This window comes from Oncorhynchus masou, chromosome 29, assembly GCF_036934945.1.
Source record: "Oncorhynchus masou masou isolate Uvic2021 chromosome 29, UVic_Omas_1.1, whole genome shotgun sequence".
NCBI lineage: Eukaryota > Metazoa > Chordata > Actinopteri > Salmoniformes > Salmonidae > Oncorhynchus > Oncorhynchus masou.
In genome coordinates, this window is record NC_088240.1 from 82,836,161 (window position 1) to 82,851,453 (window position 15,293).

Genomic DNA, 15,293 nt, shown 5'->3' on the forward strand with positions numbered 1-15,293 from the left:
AACACCACAGTCCAATAACACCAACATAAACATGTAACACAGTCCAATAACACCAGCATAAACATGTAACACAGTCCAATAACACCAACATAAACATGTAACACAGTCCAATAACACCAGCATAAACATGTAACACAGTCCAATAACACCAACATAAACACGTAACACAGTCCAATAACACCAGCATAAACATGTAACACCACAGTCCAATAACACCAGCATAAACATGTAACACAGTCCAATAACACTAACATAAACATGTAACACCACAGTCCAATAACACCAGCATAAACATGTAACACCACAGTCCAATAACACCAGCATAAACATGTAACACAGTCCAATAACACCAACATAAACATGTAACACAGTCCAATAACACCAGCATAAACATGTAACACAGTCCAATAACACTAACATAAACATGTAACACCACAGTCCAATAACACCAGCATAAACATGTAACACCACAGTCCAATAACACCAGCATAAACATGTAACACAGTCCAATAACACCAGCATAAACATGTAACACAGTCCAATAACACCAGCATAAACACGTAACACAGTCCAATAACACCAACATAAACATGTAACACCACAGTCCAATAACACCAGCATAAACATGTAACACCACAGTCCAATAACACCAGCATAAACATGTAACACAGTCCAATAACACCAGCATAAACATGTAACACAGTCCAATAACACCAGCATAAACACGTAACACAGTCCAATAACACCAACATAAACATGTAACACCACAGTCCAATAACACCAACATAAACATGTAACACCACAGTCCAATAACACCAACATAAACATGTAACACCACAGTCCAATAACACCAACATAAACATGTAACACAGTCCAATAACACCAGCATAAACATGTAACACCACCGTCCAATAACACCAACATCAACATGTAACACCACAGTCCAATAACACCAGCATAAACATGTAACACCACAGTCCAATAACACCAGCATAAACATGTAACACCACAGTCCAATAACACCAGGTTAAACATGTAACACCACAGTCCAATAACACCAGCATAAACATGTAACACAGTCCAATAACACCAGCATAAACATGTAACACCACAGTCCAATAGCACCAGCATAAACATGTAACTGTTGCAGGAATTAAATTCCTCTGTTTTAATACCCAATTAAAATCAAATACTCTGTCAATTTATAAGAGGTTGCAAGACCCTTATTGGTGTAAAATGGACAGAGACCAGCCTTTGAAATCAACCAGCTGCATTTATTCTCGTGAGTACTGCCCATTACACATTTTACCACAGGTTATAATCTTAAAATGACGTCATTAGTTTCTGTACCAGCTCATGTCATCTCCGCTGTAGTACAATGGCTGTATGGTTCTCACAAGTCTCTCCGTATTTAAGATAATATATGACCGAGCCAAGGCCATGCTTGTGTAGATAAGCCTTCTCGCCAGACTGGCGATATAGTTCATTCATTTCTACCAAGGAACAGACCGTCATTGTTCTAATTCTTGATTATATTTACACACATTATATTCAGTACTAGGATTAAAAAGATAATTCATACATATACAGTAACATAATAGTATTCTGATTAGTACATATACAGTAACATAATAGTATTCTGATTAGTACATATACAGTAACATAATAGTATTCTGATTAGTCAGTCCTGATTGAAATATATACATAATTAGTCATCATTGATTAAAATTCCCTTAACATATCCACCCTTTGATTAAATATAATACATACAATCACACATGTACTTATATTGTAATATTAAAGAGCCTATTTCTATTTTTATTAGAAATATTTCTTGTCATCAAAACATCACCTAAACATAACCCACTACTTGCATTCGCCATGACTGTTTCTTAGGCCTACATCAGAATCATAACTCTTCTTATCAGGATTTTTGTTACAATCTTCATTAAAAAACAGTTTAATATTGAAACAGGATACAACCAAACCTCCCTAAACATCAAAAATGGTCTCATCAAATATAAATTCCCTGCAAATGAAGGATCAAGATTCGTCCACTTGTTCTGTAGACATGCATTCAGCACTCCACGGGTCAGAACCTAGAATCCGCTGGTACCTCACCATCTATTGTCATCAATTTCTCCAGAGTCCTGGAAATAAGGCCTCGTACACAGGGAATTAGACAACAGCCCCATAAAACTAAAACAGTCACACAGGTGAATGTAGCCCATAATACAGTGATCATAATATTTTTCCATTTTCCGAACATACTATCAACCAAATAGTCAGAGAAGTATCCACCCCAGAGTTTTCAGCCAAACCGTGAGCCAGGGTGGTCAAACCAGCTGAGGCTTCGGGCACTGATTCGTCCCGAGCTGTGTTATTTGGGATGTAAGCACAAACATGGTCCCGAAAATCACGCATACTTCTCCCTTTTCAGCCAATAACATATCTAATGCAATTCTATTCTGCCAAGCCATCAGGCTGGTTGCTTCAGTCTGTTCTGCAAAACCTTTAATAGCATCTCTGGTATAATTGTTAAAGCGCTGTTGATTATAATAAATATAATTAATCCAATCCACGTTCTTATTGAGAGTAGACCACCCGGAAATGCTTAACTCTAATCCTGCTAGGATCTGATTTCTTGCTTTGAACTCATGTTGCACCCCCCGTGGAACCCCAATGTTATCAATGTATACTTTGTCATCAAGAGACCCGGATGGAGTAGCTCTTTTCTCCCATTTGGCTAAACTTCATGTCTTGGTGTTGAATGAGTGTGAAAGGCATTCCCAAATGTATAAGGGAGCATAATCCTGTCCAATCTGCCGGTAAAACCTCGCCTTGACATCATTTCCCAAGAGTACTGTACCGGGCCAAACGGTAATAATCTCCTCCGGTCACTGTAAAGGGAGGAACCTGTGGATATAAATAGTGCAAATCAATGCAACTGTCATTATCTGGCATTCCTGCTTTCGTGAACAGCTTTACCATACTGGCCTAACCTCCTCTACCCGGAACCGTACTAGGGTGTCGACCAAAAACTGGTCATATCCATCATACCACAACCCTAGATCCTCCTTCATTACTGTTTAAAGGGTAAGGCATATCTTTATGCAATACATCCCTCTCTCCGGATTACAGTCAAAAACTCTCACCTTCACTATACTCCACCTCCTTCCATACTGGGTGAGTGGATTCATATAGCCCTCTCTCTCCATATGAGCTATGACCTGTGTCCATGATCAATATGGGGACCTGCACCGATATATACCATAATGGCTCAGAGTCCTAGACTGCCATGTAGTTAGGGACCCCATTTGGTCTACATAAAACTCCATTGAGAGATCCTTCCCAACCTCTACTCTAACTTCCTGTCCACCCAGATCTAGGGATCTCTTATGCTTGTTTTGGAACAAAATCCTCATCGTCTAAACCATGGGTCAAATTACCACTCTCCGCATACTCAAGTAGGACGTGCTGTATCAGGAATATGTCCCCCACGATAAGACAGCTCAGACGAACAGCTTCCATGTGAAGCCCCACCCTCTCCCCGAGAACACATCACTAGCAAGAGCCAGACACACCTTCACTTCTATGAACAAAAACAGGGGTGATAGGACAAGAAGGATTTACTTCATTTGAGAGATGGCCCCTGGAATTCTGTTAATTCCACTTCTCCTCTCAAACACTGTTTATTGTTCGACAGTGTCAATGTGTCCTACCCTCCCTCCGTGTGATATGAATCCGGGTAGCTCTTTCAGCTAGCTGTCACCGGGAGTCCTTGGTATGGTCCCCCCAACAAGCCTCAGGGACTGGATTGAGTGACTTCACCTGCAGTTCACCTGTAATGCATAAAATCCTGGACATACAGGCTTGGTTAACAAACAGTTTCTCATATGTTTTATCTGATTATATCTTTAACTTCTATGCCTATTTGTTAGCGAAACATTTTTTATTATTAGTTTATTATCCAATAGGCCACTAACTTACCCATCCCCCTTTTGATACCTGGCTCTGCCCAGGTAACAACCTTATATACCCTAAATAATGACTTAGGTAGGATTAGTAAATTATCCTTATATTCTGACATTATCATGTATGTTAAATTCTCCCTTGGGCATCCATTAATATCAATCCTGTATCAATTCTCTGTCAAGTGTCTTATCTAGTTTAAGAAGTATCTGTGCTATTTATGTATGTTCTTAAATATATATATTTACCGATTTAAACAGTAACCTCTTTCTCTCCTATCTCTCAAATGCCACTAAACATCTCACTGTTTGACTTTATCGAAAATCATTGATTTTAGAAAAAACATGTCTATAAGTGGCAATCTCTAAAGTCCTTACATTTCCTTAATCAATCTATCTTAATCCTTACAAAAATCCTAAATCATCAAGATGTCATATATTCCTGTCAAATTTAATACTATTTAAATAAAAACCTCCTAATAGTCAAACAAAGCCAAAATTAATGCTAAATATATTCAAAATCCTTCCTACACTTACAAGCTCTTTCCTTCAGGGATCCTCAGTATTCTATCTGACAATAACATGAATTTAATATATGTTGCATAGTGTCACGCACTGGTCTTAGTATTTTGTGTTTTCTTTATTATTTTGGTCAGGCCAGGGTGTGACATGGGTTTATTATTGTGGTGTGTTTTGTCTTGGTTTTTTTGTAGGTATTGGGATTGTGAATTAGTAGGGTTATCTAGAAAAGTCTATGGTTGCCTGAAGTGGTTCTCAATCAGAGGCAGGTGTTTATCGTTGTCCCACCACAACAGGACCAAGCGGCGTGGTGACAGGCAGCGGGCAGGAGCAGCAGCGATCACAGGACTTCTGGACATGGGAGGAGATCCTGGATGGTAAAGGACCCTGGGCACAGGCTGGGGAATATCGCCGCCCCCAAAGCAGAGCTGGAGGCAGCGAAAACAGAGAGGCAGCATTACAAGGAGCAGGAGAGGCAGCGATGTCAGGATTTTGGGACATGGGAGGAGAATCTTGACTACACTACTTGGGAAGAGATAGACAGGTGATCGGTCGACCCAGGGAGAGTGCCGGAGCCTGCTTGGGATTCGATGGAGCAGTGCGAGGAAGGTTACAGGAGAATGAGGTTGGCGAGACAAACACAGCGGCGTGGAAGGAAGCCCAGGAGTCAGCACCAAAAAATTATTGGGGGGGAGACCAGCGCCAACTTCCTGTGCTTACCGGGGGGCTAGAGAGACCGGGCAGGCACCATGTCATGCTGTGGAGCGCACGGTGTCTCCAGTGCGGGTGCATAGCGCGGTGCGGTACATACCAGCTCCTCGTATCGGCCGGGCTAGAGTGGGCATCGAGCCAGGTAAGGTTGGGCAGGCTCGGTGCTCAAGAGCTCCAGTGCGCCTGCACGGTCCGGTCTATCCAGTTCCACCTCCACGCTTCAGCCCTCCGGTGGCAGCTCCCCGCACCAGGCTTCCTGTGTGTCCTCGGCCCTGTACCACCAGTGCCAGCACCACGCACCAGGCCTTCAGTGCGCTTTGCCTGTTCAGCGCTGCCAGAGCCTTCCTCCTCTCCAGCGCTGCCGGAGTCTCCCGCCTGTTTAGCGCTGCCAGAGCCTTCCTCCTCTCCAGCGCTGCCGGAGTCTCCCGCCTGTTTAGCGCTGCCAGGGCCTTCCTCCTCTCCAGCGCTGCCGGAGTCTCCCGCCTGTTTAGCGCTGCCAGAGCCTTCCTCCTCTACAGCGCTGCCGGAGTCTCCCGCCTGTTCAGTGCTGCCAGTCTGCATGGAGCAGCCAGAGCTGCCAGTCTGCATGGAGCAGCCAGTCTGCATGGAGCAGCCAGTCTGCATGGAGCAGCCAGAGCTGCCAGTCGGCATGGAGCAGCCAGTCAGCCAGGATCTTCCAGATCTGCCAGTCAGCCAGGATCTTCCAGATCCGCCAGTCAGCCAAAATCTTCCAGATCCGCCAGGATCTGCCAGAACCGCCAGTCAGCCAGGATCTGCCAGAACCACCAGCCAGCCAGGATATGCCAGAGCCAACTACCTGCCTGAGCTTCCCCTCAGTCCCGAGCTTCCCCTCAGTCCCGAGCTGCCCCTCAGTCCAGTGGGGTCCTTGGTGAGGGTTATTAGGCCAAGGTCGGCGGCGAGGGTCGCCAATCTAAGGACGCTATGCAAGTGGACTAAGACTTTGTTGGAGTGGGGTCTACGTCCCGCGCCGGAGCCGCCACCGTGGACAGACGCCCACCTGGACCCTCCCCTATGGGTTTAGGTGTGCCAGGGTGTGACATGGGTTTATTATTGTGGTGTGTTTTGTCTTGGGTTTTTTGTAGGTATTGGGATTGTGAATTAGTAGGGTTATCTAGAGTGTTTCGTGGGTGATTGTTCCTGTCTCTGTGTTACTGTGTTAGTTTGCACCAGTATAGGCTGTTTCGGTTTTCGTGTTACGTTTCTTGTTTTTGTATTGTTCGTGTTTATTCGTTATTAAACATGTATGAAAATTACCACGCTGCATTTTGGTCCGATCCTTGCTACACCTCTTCGTCAGAGGAGGAGATAGAAGAAAACCGTGACACATAGTGTGGAATACCTTATCTACAGTAATTTATCACCCCTAAGAACTGAAACTTATTTTTCTATGTAATTTCCTGCCATATTGGCTTAATACAGTGTCCTGTCCAAACCTCAAAGGACCATGTTATATCTCCCCCTATTTATTCTCAATGATAGATAGGATTCTTTTCTGTTGTAATACCATATCAATAATAGCCAATTCAAAAACTTCACAGCTAATATTGTAAAACAGAATCCTGAAACACTTTCTCATCAGTGATTCAAGCAATAATTCTAACCCCAAACCAGAACTCCATTATAATTCATTTACCTTAAAATTAGTAACCCAAATGACCACAAATTCATTATACAAATGTCTCTCCCCTGAGGCTGATCAGACCCCAGAAGATAGCCATGATAAGGTCAATAGGTCATACCACCCTTGTATAGTCATGTTCCATACTACATTAGACATATTATTAAAGAACCCTTTATCCTTAAAACAAACAAAAAAATCACTTGTGTAATTAAAACTCATAAAATAAAGCTCATAAAGTTCCATATGTGAGCGAGCCTCTTTAAAATACCTTTGCACTAAAACAAATAGTCCTAACAAATGTTTTATGTGTATATATTTGCAAACCTTAATGAATAAACAACTTAAACTTCCAAGTCTTTTTCAATTTGGTCGTTTATTCCCTCAATCTCACCCACTCTCCCCAAGATTATAATCCAGTGAGACACCTAAACATCAATTTTCCCAGAAGAACACAAAACGCCTAACTGGCATTCACTATGCTACTTCGATTCAGAAACTCAAAAGTGAACTATAAACTAAACCTAACGATAATTCCCCTTTACCTCAAATCATTAATCATAAGTTTTAAACAACGTCAATGTATATGTTTACTTAAATGAACATGCTACCCTTAGATACAATTAACCAGATAACATTATTATCCAATGTATTACTTTTTCCCTCTGCCGCAAGTGTTGTACATTTCTCAGTGTAAGAAATCCGTAATTTAATCCTAGATATTTAATAAAAATGTAAATGCTTTCTCCCATGGCTCCTTCAATTTACATATTTTAGATAACTTCCATCCGTCCCGGAATAAGGAATCCTACTTAAACACACCAGAATACAATGTTTAATTAAGTTAAATCAAACCCTAAAATAGACCATAACCAATTAACCAAATAAACAAAACACTTTTATCAGCAAACAATTTTCTCCGTTACCCCCAGTCACAACATAATTTCCGTGGCGACAAAAGTGCCTTGCGAGTGATGTCATCAACAAGCGCTCAGCCTAGAACCGATCCGCAACGACTTTCAATGAACAGTAATTGTTGGCTGTCTGCAGCATCAGTAGTATGGGTTCGGTAAACCTAACCTAATTTATCACATCTGTTGAATCCTGAATTAGAATTTACAATCAACATCTCTCAATCAACATCTCTCATCTCTCAATTCGCTAAATTTATAAGAACATTTCCATGGGCATAAATCGTAATTGTCTCTTCGTTATTATTTAGAATTCATTTTGATTTAAGAAACTGTCTCGTCTTTGACTTAACATTTTAATTACAACTCTATTCCCAATACATTATTCACTTGTCTAATTAAAACTCCTAATATTCCATATGTGAGTGTACCCCTAAGATATCTTGTCTCTGGGAATAGGGAAATCCCCTTAACCCAAACTTTTACTACAACAACGAAACCTAATAATTATGATAATCCCTTCACATCATTGGTTTTAAATCCCTCGATGTTTCATGTAACTCATTCAGTCTATCTCCAAATTGTCGCCCCAAAATATTTTATACACTGCCATACACTCAAACCACTGTGATAAACGTGCACTGTCCCTTTAAGATAAGACATTTACTTGTTCCCCGTAATGAAAACAGATAATGTTTTTAGAATACGTTAACTTCTTGTTCGAATTCACTGACGTTACCTAACCAAAAATCAATACTCGGGAAAACAATCACAACTTTTTACGATTAAACTATTCTTACCTATTTTATAGTCCAAAGTAGTGCACTATATAGGGAATAGGACTCTGGTCTAAAGTAGTGCACTGTATAGCCCAATTGAATGCCTAGCAATTCCGTTGCTGTAGCATCTTTTCAGACTATCCTTACGATATTTAGCTCCTTTAAAAAAATGTAATTGGAACTTTTAGCCATTTTTGAAAAGTAACTCTAAGCTATAATGCACGCATTTTCCCTCTAAATGTCACAACCCATTTTCTCTGTTTAAATTTGAGGAACGGTGTTGTCAACGTAAAACGATGCCGCAAATCAGCCTGCCTCTGTAAAATATATATTCCCTATTCAGATTGAGTTCTGCTTTAAATTCTATCAACAAAGTAAAACCAACCAAACTTCTCAACTTTCTATACCCTAACATTTAAACGTACCATGTTCTGTGCTAAATGTATCGTATGTCAGACGATTCATAAAAAAATATAACATCCTGGTAGCACAAAACTGTATCGTATCTCTCTGTTATTCCCTACATTTAACCAGGTTTAGGTGACTTTCTCTTCTATGATACATTTATTTAAATACGACTCCCATCTCAATACATTATTCTAGCAGATCATTTTGGGCAAAATAGCGTATTACATCGAAATTGTCTCGCCATTATTTTTAATGACTTTTTACAATTCAATCTAAACAACATATTAACGTTCAGTTCATATCTTATACAAACACTAGCGACCGTATTTTTTCAGGCAAAACATCTAAAATCAATTTTAGTCTATCGGTTTCAAAACTGAAATACGGTGTCCCGCTATTGAACTGATTGAGTTTCCCCGCCAATAACTATATTATTATAATTGTCTGTAGTCGCAAACTTCGACACCGAGAATTCTCAGAAAATCGTCCTAATTTAAAACCCTTCCTGACTATATTAGTAATATCAGCTTCTATTCAGGTTCTTTGTCTGAGTCAGATTTTGGACGCCTCCCTTCCACTCTCTTTGTTCTTCTATAATGGTAATCTCCCGTTAGTTCCGGGACCTCTTTGGATTTTGGACGCCTCCCTTCCATTCTCTTTGTTCTCCTATAATTCAAATTCCAGTTCTTGTCCGCATAGCATTCCCTTCCTGTCTCCCCACGCCTAGTTAATATCTTATTTGTACAAGATCACTGTTCTATCCCCCAGCACCTATTTAATATCCCGTCTTAATCCCGGGCAAAAATGCCTCTTATTATTGTCTGTGTATATATTTCTATGACCTATGTAAGTGTATTTATCATTACACAGTTATTTTAGTTGCTCTTCTGTCTGACTATGTGTGTGTCTCTTTAATGATAATCAATGCGTATCAATGTGTATGGGATTCTATATGTATTTCTCCTTTCTGGAAACTTCGTCAATAGATTTGACTTTTGATCGGACCACTTTCAACGTTAATATCTCATATCTCACTACTCTAGACTAAGTTTCCCTCTCCTCTTCTTTAGATATTAATTTCTTTCAGCATTGTACAGGTTACATTTTTCTGTTCGACTAGAATTACCCTGCCTTCTCACCAAGCCTAATTTATCCTCACCGGTTTTAATATATCTGCTACTTCTTCATAGTCAGACTACTTCCCATATACAGATAGACTACTCAGGTTAAAACTTTATTTAGGTATGTCTTTTGAATTAATGGCTATCCTATTTGTACAGAACAAGCTCCTATCAAACAATATGTACTATATCTCTCCTTATCCTTCCGGCTTGCAAAACCAGGATTTATTAAGCTCTAGTTGATTTATGGTAGTGCACCTTACCACAGGTCAATTTCAGACCTTTTGCCTTCCTATCGATTTTGGTTAAAACACAAAGTAGAAACCCATTGTATTTGTTCAGAATATTCAAGCACCTATCATTGATCAAATCCAAACTCCTTTAGAACATTTAATCAAAAATATCCCAAATAATCCCTCCCAAATTCGAGAATAAAGGCTACTGACCTTGCTGCCGACTGGGGAAAGCACTGTTCGTTGGATCTAGTCACCGTCCCTGTCGGTCTGGGGTGTACATCGGCCTAGTCTTTTCCCTCAATTCAGAGGCCAGGTCTTAAATAATGGGACCAGACCCGCTCGTGCACGATTTTCTCGGCGTACAACCTCCAGATGGCAGGGACGGATATTTAGATCTCGGTTCGAAGGACCAATTGTTGCAGGAATTAAATTCGTCTGTTTTAATACCCAATTAAAATCAAAACACTGTCAATTCATGAGGTTGTAAGACCCTTATTGGTGTAAAATGGACAGAGACCAGCCTTTGAAATCAACCAGCTGTGTTTATTCTTGTGAGTACTGCCCATTACACATTTTACCACAGGTTATAAACTTAAAATGACGTCATTAGTTTCTGTACCAGCTCATGTCATCTCCGCTGTAGTACAATGGCTGTACGGTTCTCACAAGTCTCTCCGTATTTAAGATAATATATGACCGAGCCAAGGCCATGCTTGTGTAGATAAGCCTTCTAGCCAGACTGGCGATATAGTTCATTAATTTCTACCAAGGAACAGACAGTCATTGTTCTAATTCTTGATTATATTTACACACATTATATTCAGTACTAGGATTAAAAAGAAAATTCATACATATACAGTAACATAATAGTATTCTGATTAGTACATATGCAGTAACATAATAGTATTCTGATTAGTCAGTCCTGATTGAAATGTATACATAATTAGTCATCATTGATTAAAATTCCCTTAACCTCTTACATCTATGGGGGTGCTATTTCATTTTTGGATGAAAAACGTTCCCGTTTTAAACAAGATATTTTGTCACAAAAAGATGCTCGACTATGCATATAATTGATAGCATTCGAAAGAAAACACTGACGTGTCCAGAAATACCAAGATATTCTCTGTGCGTGCCCTAGAACGTGAGCTTCAGGCAAAACCAAGATGAGATGGCATCCAGGAAATGACAAGGATTTTTGAGGCTCTGTTTTCCATTGTCTCCTTATATGGCTGTGAATGCGAGAGGAATGAGCCTGCCCTTTCTGTCGTTTCCCCAAGGTGTCTGCAGCATTGTGACGTATTTGTAGGCAGATCATTGGAAGATTGACCATAAGAGACCACATTTACCAGGTGTCCGCCCGGTGTCCTGCGCCGAAATTGGTGCACAAAAGTCACCTGCCAGTATTTTTCCATGGGATACAGAGAGGAAAGCAAGCTTCCACGAACTGCATATCAATGAAGAGATATGTGAAAAAACACCTTGAGGATTGATTCCAAACAACGTTTGCCATGTTTCGGTCGATATTATGTAGTTAATCCGGAAAAAGTTTTACGTTGTAGGTGACTGAATTTTCGGTTCGTTTCGGTAGCCAGACGCAATGTAGAAAACGGAACGATTTCTCCTACACACAGACGCTTTCAGGAAAAACTGCGCATTTGGTATGTAACTGAGAGTCTCCTCATTGAAAACATCAGAAGCTCTTCAAAGGTAAATTATTTTATTTATTTGGTTATCTGGTTTTTGTGAAAATGTTGCGTGCTAAATGCTACTCAAAATGCTATGCTAGCTTTGCATACTCTTACACAAATTAGTCAATTTCTATGGTTCAAAAGCATATTTTGAAAATCTGAGATGACAGTGTTGTTAAGAAAAGGCTAAGCTTGAGAGCAGACGCATTATTTTCATTTTATTTGCGATTTTCAGAAATCATTAACGTTGCGTTATGCTAATGAGCCTGAGGCTTTAGTCACAAACCCGGATCCGGGATGGGGAGTTTCAAGAAGTTAACAGTAACACAGTCCAATAACACCAACATAAAACATGTAACACCACAGTCCAATAACACCAACATAAAAAATGTAACACCACAGTCCAATAACTCCAGCACACACATGTAACACCAAAGTCCAATAACTCCAGCACACACATGTGACACCAAAGTCCAATAACACCATCATAAACATGTAACACCACAGTCCAATAACACCATCATAAACATGTAACACCACAGTCCAATAACACCAACATAAACATGTAACACAGTCCAATAACACCAACATAAACATGTAACACAGTCCAATAACACCAGCATAAACATGTAACATAGTCAAAATAACACCAGCATAAACACGTAACACAGTCCAATAACACCAGCATAAACATGTAACACAGTCCAATAACACCAACATAAACATGTAACACAGTCCAATAACACCAGCATAAACACGTAACACAGTCCAATAACACCAACATAAACATGTAACACCACAGTCCAATAACACCAGCATAAACATGTAACACAGTCCAATAACACCAGCATAAACATGTAACACAGTCCAATAACACCAACATAAATATGTAACACAGTCCAATAACACCAGCATAAACACGTAACACAGTCCAATAACACCAGCATAAACACGTAACACAGTCCAATAACACCAACATAAACATGTAACACCACAGTCCAATAACACCAGCATAAACATGTAACACAGTCCAATAACACCAACATAAAAACGTAACACAGTCCAATAACACCAACATAAACATGTAACACCACAGTCCAATAACACCAACATAAACATGTAACACCACAGTCCAATAACACCAGCATAAACATGTAACACCACAGTCCAATAACACCAACAAACATGTAACACCACAGTCCAATAACACCAGCATAAACATGTAACACCACAGTCCAATAACACCAACATAAACATGTAACACAGTCCAATAACACCAGCATAAACACGTAACACAGTCCAATAACACCAGCATAAACACGTAACACAGTCCAATAACACCAGCATAAACATGTAACACAATCCAATAACACCATCATAAACATGTAACACCACAGTCCAATAACACCAACATAAACATGTAACACAGTCCAATAACACCAGCATAAACATGTAACACAATCCAATAACACCATCATAAACATGTAACACCACAGTCCAATAACACCAACATAAACATGTAACACAGTCCAATAACACCAGCATAAACATGTAACACCACAGTCCAATAACACCAGCATAAACATGTAACACAGTCCAATAACACCAGCATAAACATGTAACACCACAGTCCAATAACACCAGCATAAACATGTAACACAGTCCAATAACACCAGCATAAACATGTAACACAGTCCAATAACACCAGCATAAACATGTAACACCACAGTCCAATAACACTAGCATAAACATGTACCACAGTCCAATAACACCATCATAAACATGTAACACAGTCCAATAACACCAACATAAACACGTAACACCACAGTCCAATAACACCAGCATAAACATGTAACACCACAGTCCAATAACACCAGCATAAACATGTAACACAGTCCAATAACACCAACATAAACATGTAACACCACAGTCCAATAACACCAACATAAACATGTAACACCACAGTCCAATAACACCAACATAAACATGTAACACAGTCCAATAACACCAACATAAACATGTAACACAGTCCAATAACACCAGCATAAACATGTAACACAGTCCAATAACACCAACATAAACATGTAACACAGTCCAATAACACCAACATAAACATGTAACACAGTCCAATAACACCAGCATAAACATGTAACACCACAGTCCAATAACACCAGCATAAACATGTAACACCACAGTCCAATAACACCAGCATAAACATGTAACACAGTCCAATAACACCAGCATAAACATGTAACACAGTCCAATAACACCAACATAAACATGTAACACAGTCCAATAACACCAACATAAACATGTAACACAGTCCAATAACACCAGCATAAACATGTAACACAGTCCAATAACACCAACATAAACATGTAACACAGTCCAATAACACCAACATAAACATGTAACACAGTCCAATAACACCAACATAAACATGTAACACAGTCCAATAACACCAACATAAACATGTAACACAGTCCAATAACACCAACATAAACATGTAACACAGTCCAATAACACCAACATAAACATGTAACACAGTCCAATAACACCAACATGTAACACACAAACTAAATACACAAATTCCCACTATCAAAACAAGTCTATACACCCAAACGCATAGATTGGTAACTAAGGACAGAAAAACCTAGGAGAATAACAGTCCTGCCTAGAGGTCACTGAATCAAAGAAATTAAACACGTGTGCGTGCGGACGTCTCAGTCATATTTCTGCGTAAGGGATCTTCCAATAAGGTTCTCTAACTACTAGCGCCCTCTAGTGACTGACAATGGACATGTTTGAGTTATTACACAGCAGAATGAGTGCAGTGTGAACATGATATGAACCAGACTGGTTACATTACATGGACCTTGCAATCCAAGTAGTCAAAAAAAGCACCACTGATTACTGATCCAACTACACAAACTAGAAGATAACTCCGTTTCAGGCAGACAGGGACACAGATTAAGCCTACTCCAGAGCTACAAAGCAATAGGGGGTTGTTGTTGGGGAGAGTGCAGAGCGAGAGACAGGGACACAGATTAAGCCTACTCCAGAGCTACAAAGCAATAGGGGGTTGTTGTTGGGGAGAGTGCAGAGCGAGAGGGTGAGCTGTACTCTGTACTGCCTTGGTCACTGTTGCCGCGTGTGACTAGGAGAATCTGTCAAGAGAAATTACCATGACCTGAACACACACAAATACACACCAGTGCAATTTGACACCTCGCTGGCTGACCTCTGGAATGGACTCAGTCTGCCTTGACCTTCTGAGAGCACCGCGGGCACACAGTCCGGTCTGACC

General features: G+C 40.1%; 1 long non-coding RNA gene across 1 annotated transcript; it reads right to left on the bottom strand.

Annotated features, from left to right (window-relative positions):
• Positions 1-1,054: 1,054 nt before the first annotated feature.
• Positions 1,055-12,596, bottom strand: LOC135520784 (uncharacterized). Its single transcript, XR_010452442.1, has 3 exons — positions 12,307-12,596; positions 10,506-11,268; positions 1,055-4,918 (listed from the first exon to the last, which is right to left on the bottom strand). It is a non-coding gene; the product is annotated as an uncharacterized LOC135520784 (long non-coding RNA).
• Positions 12,597-15,293: the final 2,697 nt, after the last annotated feature.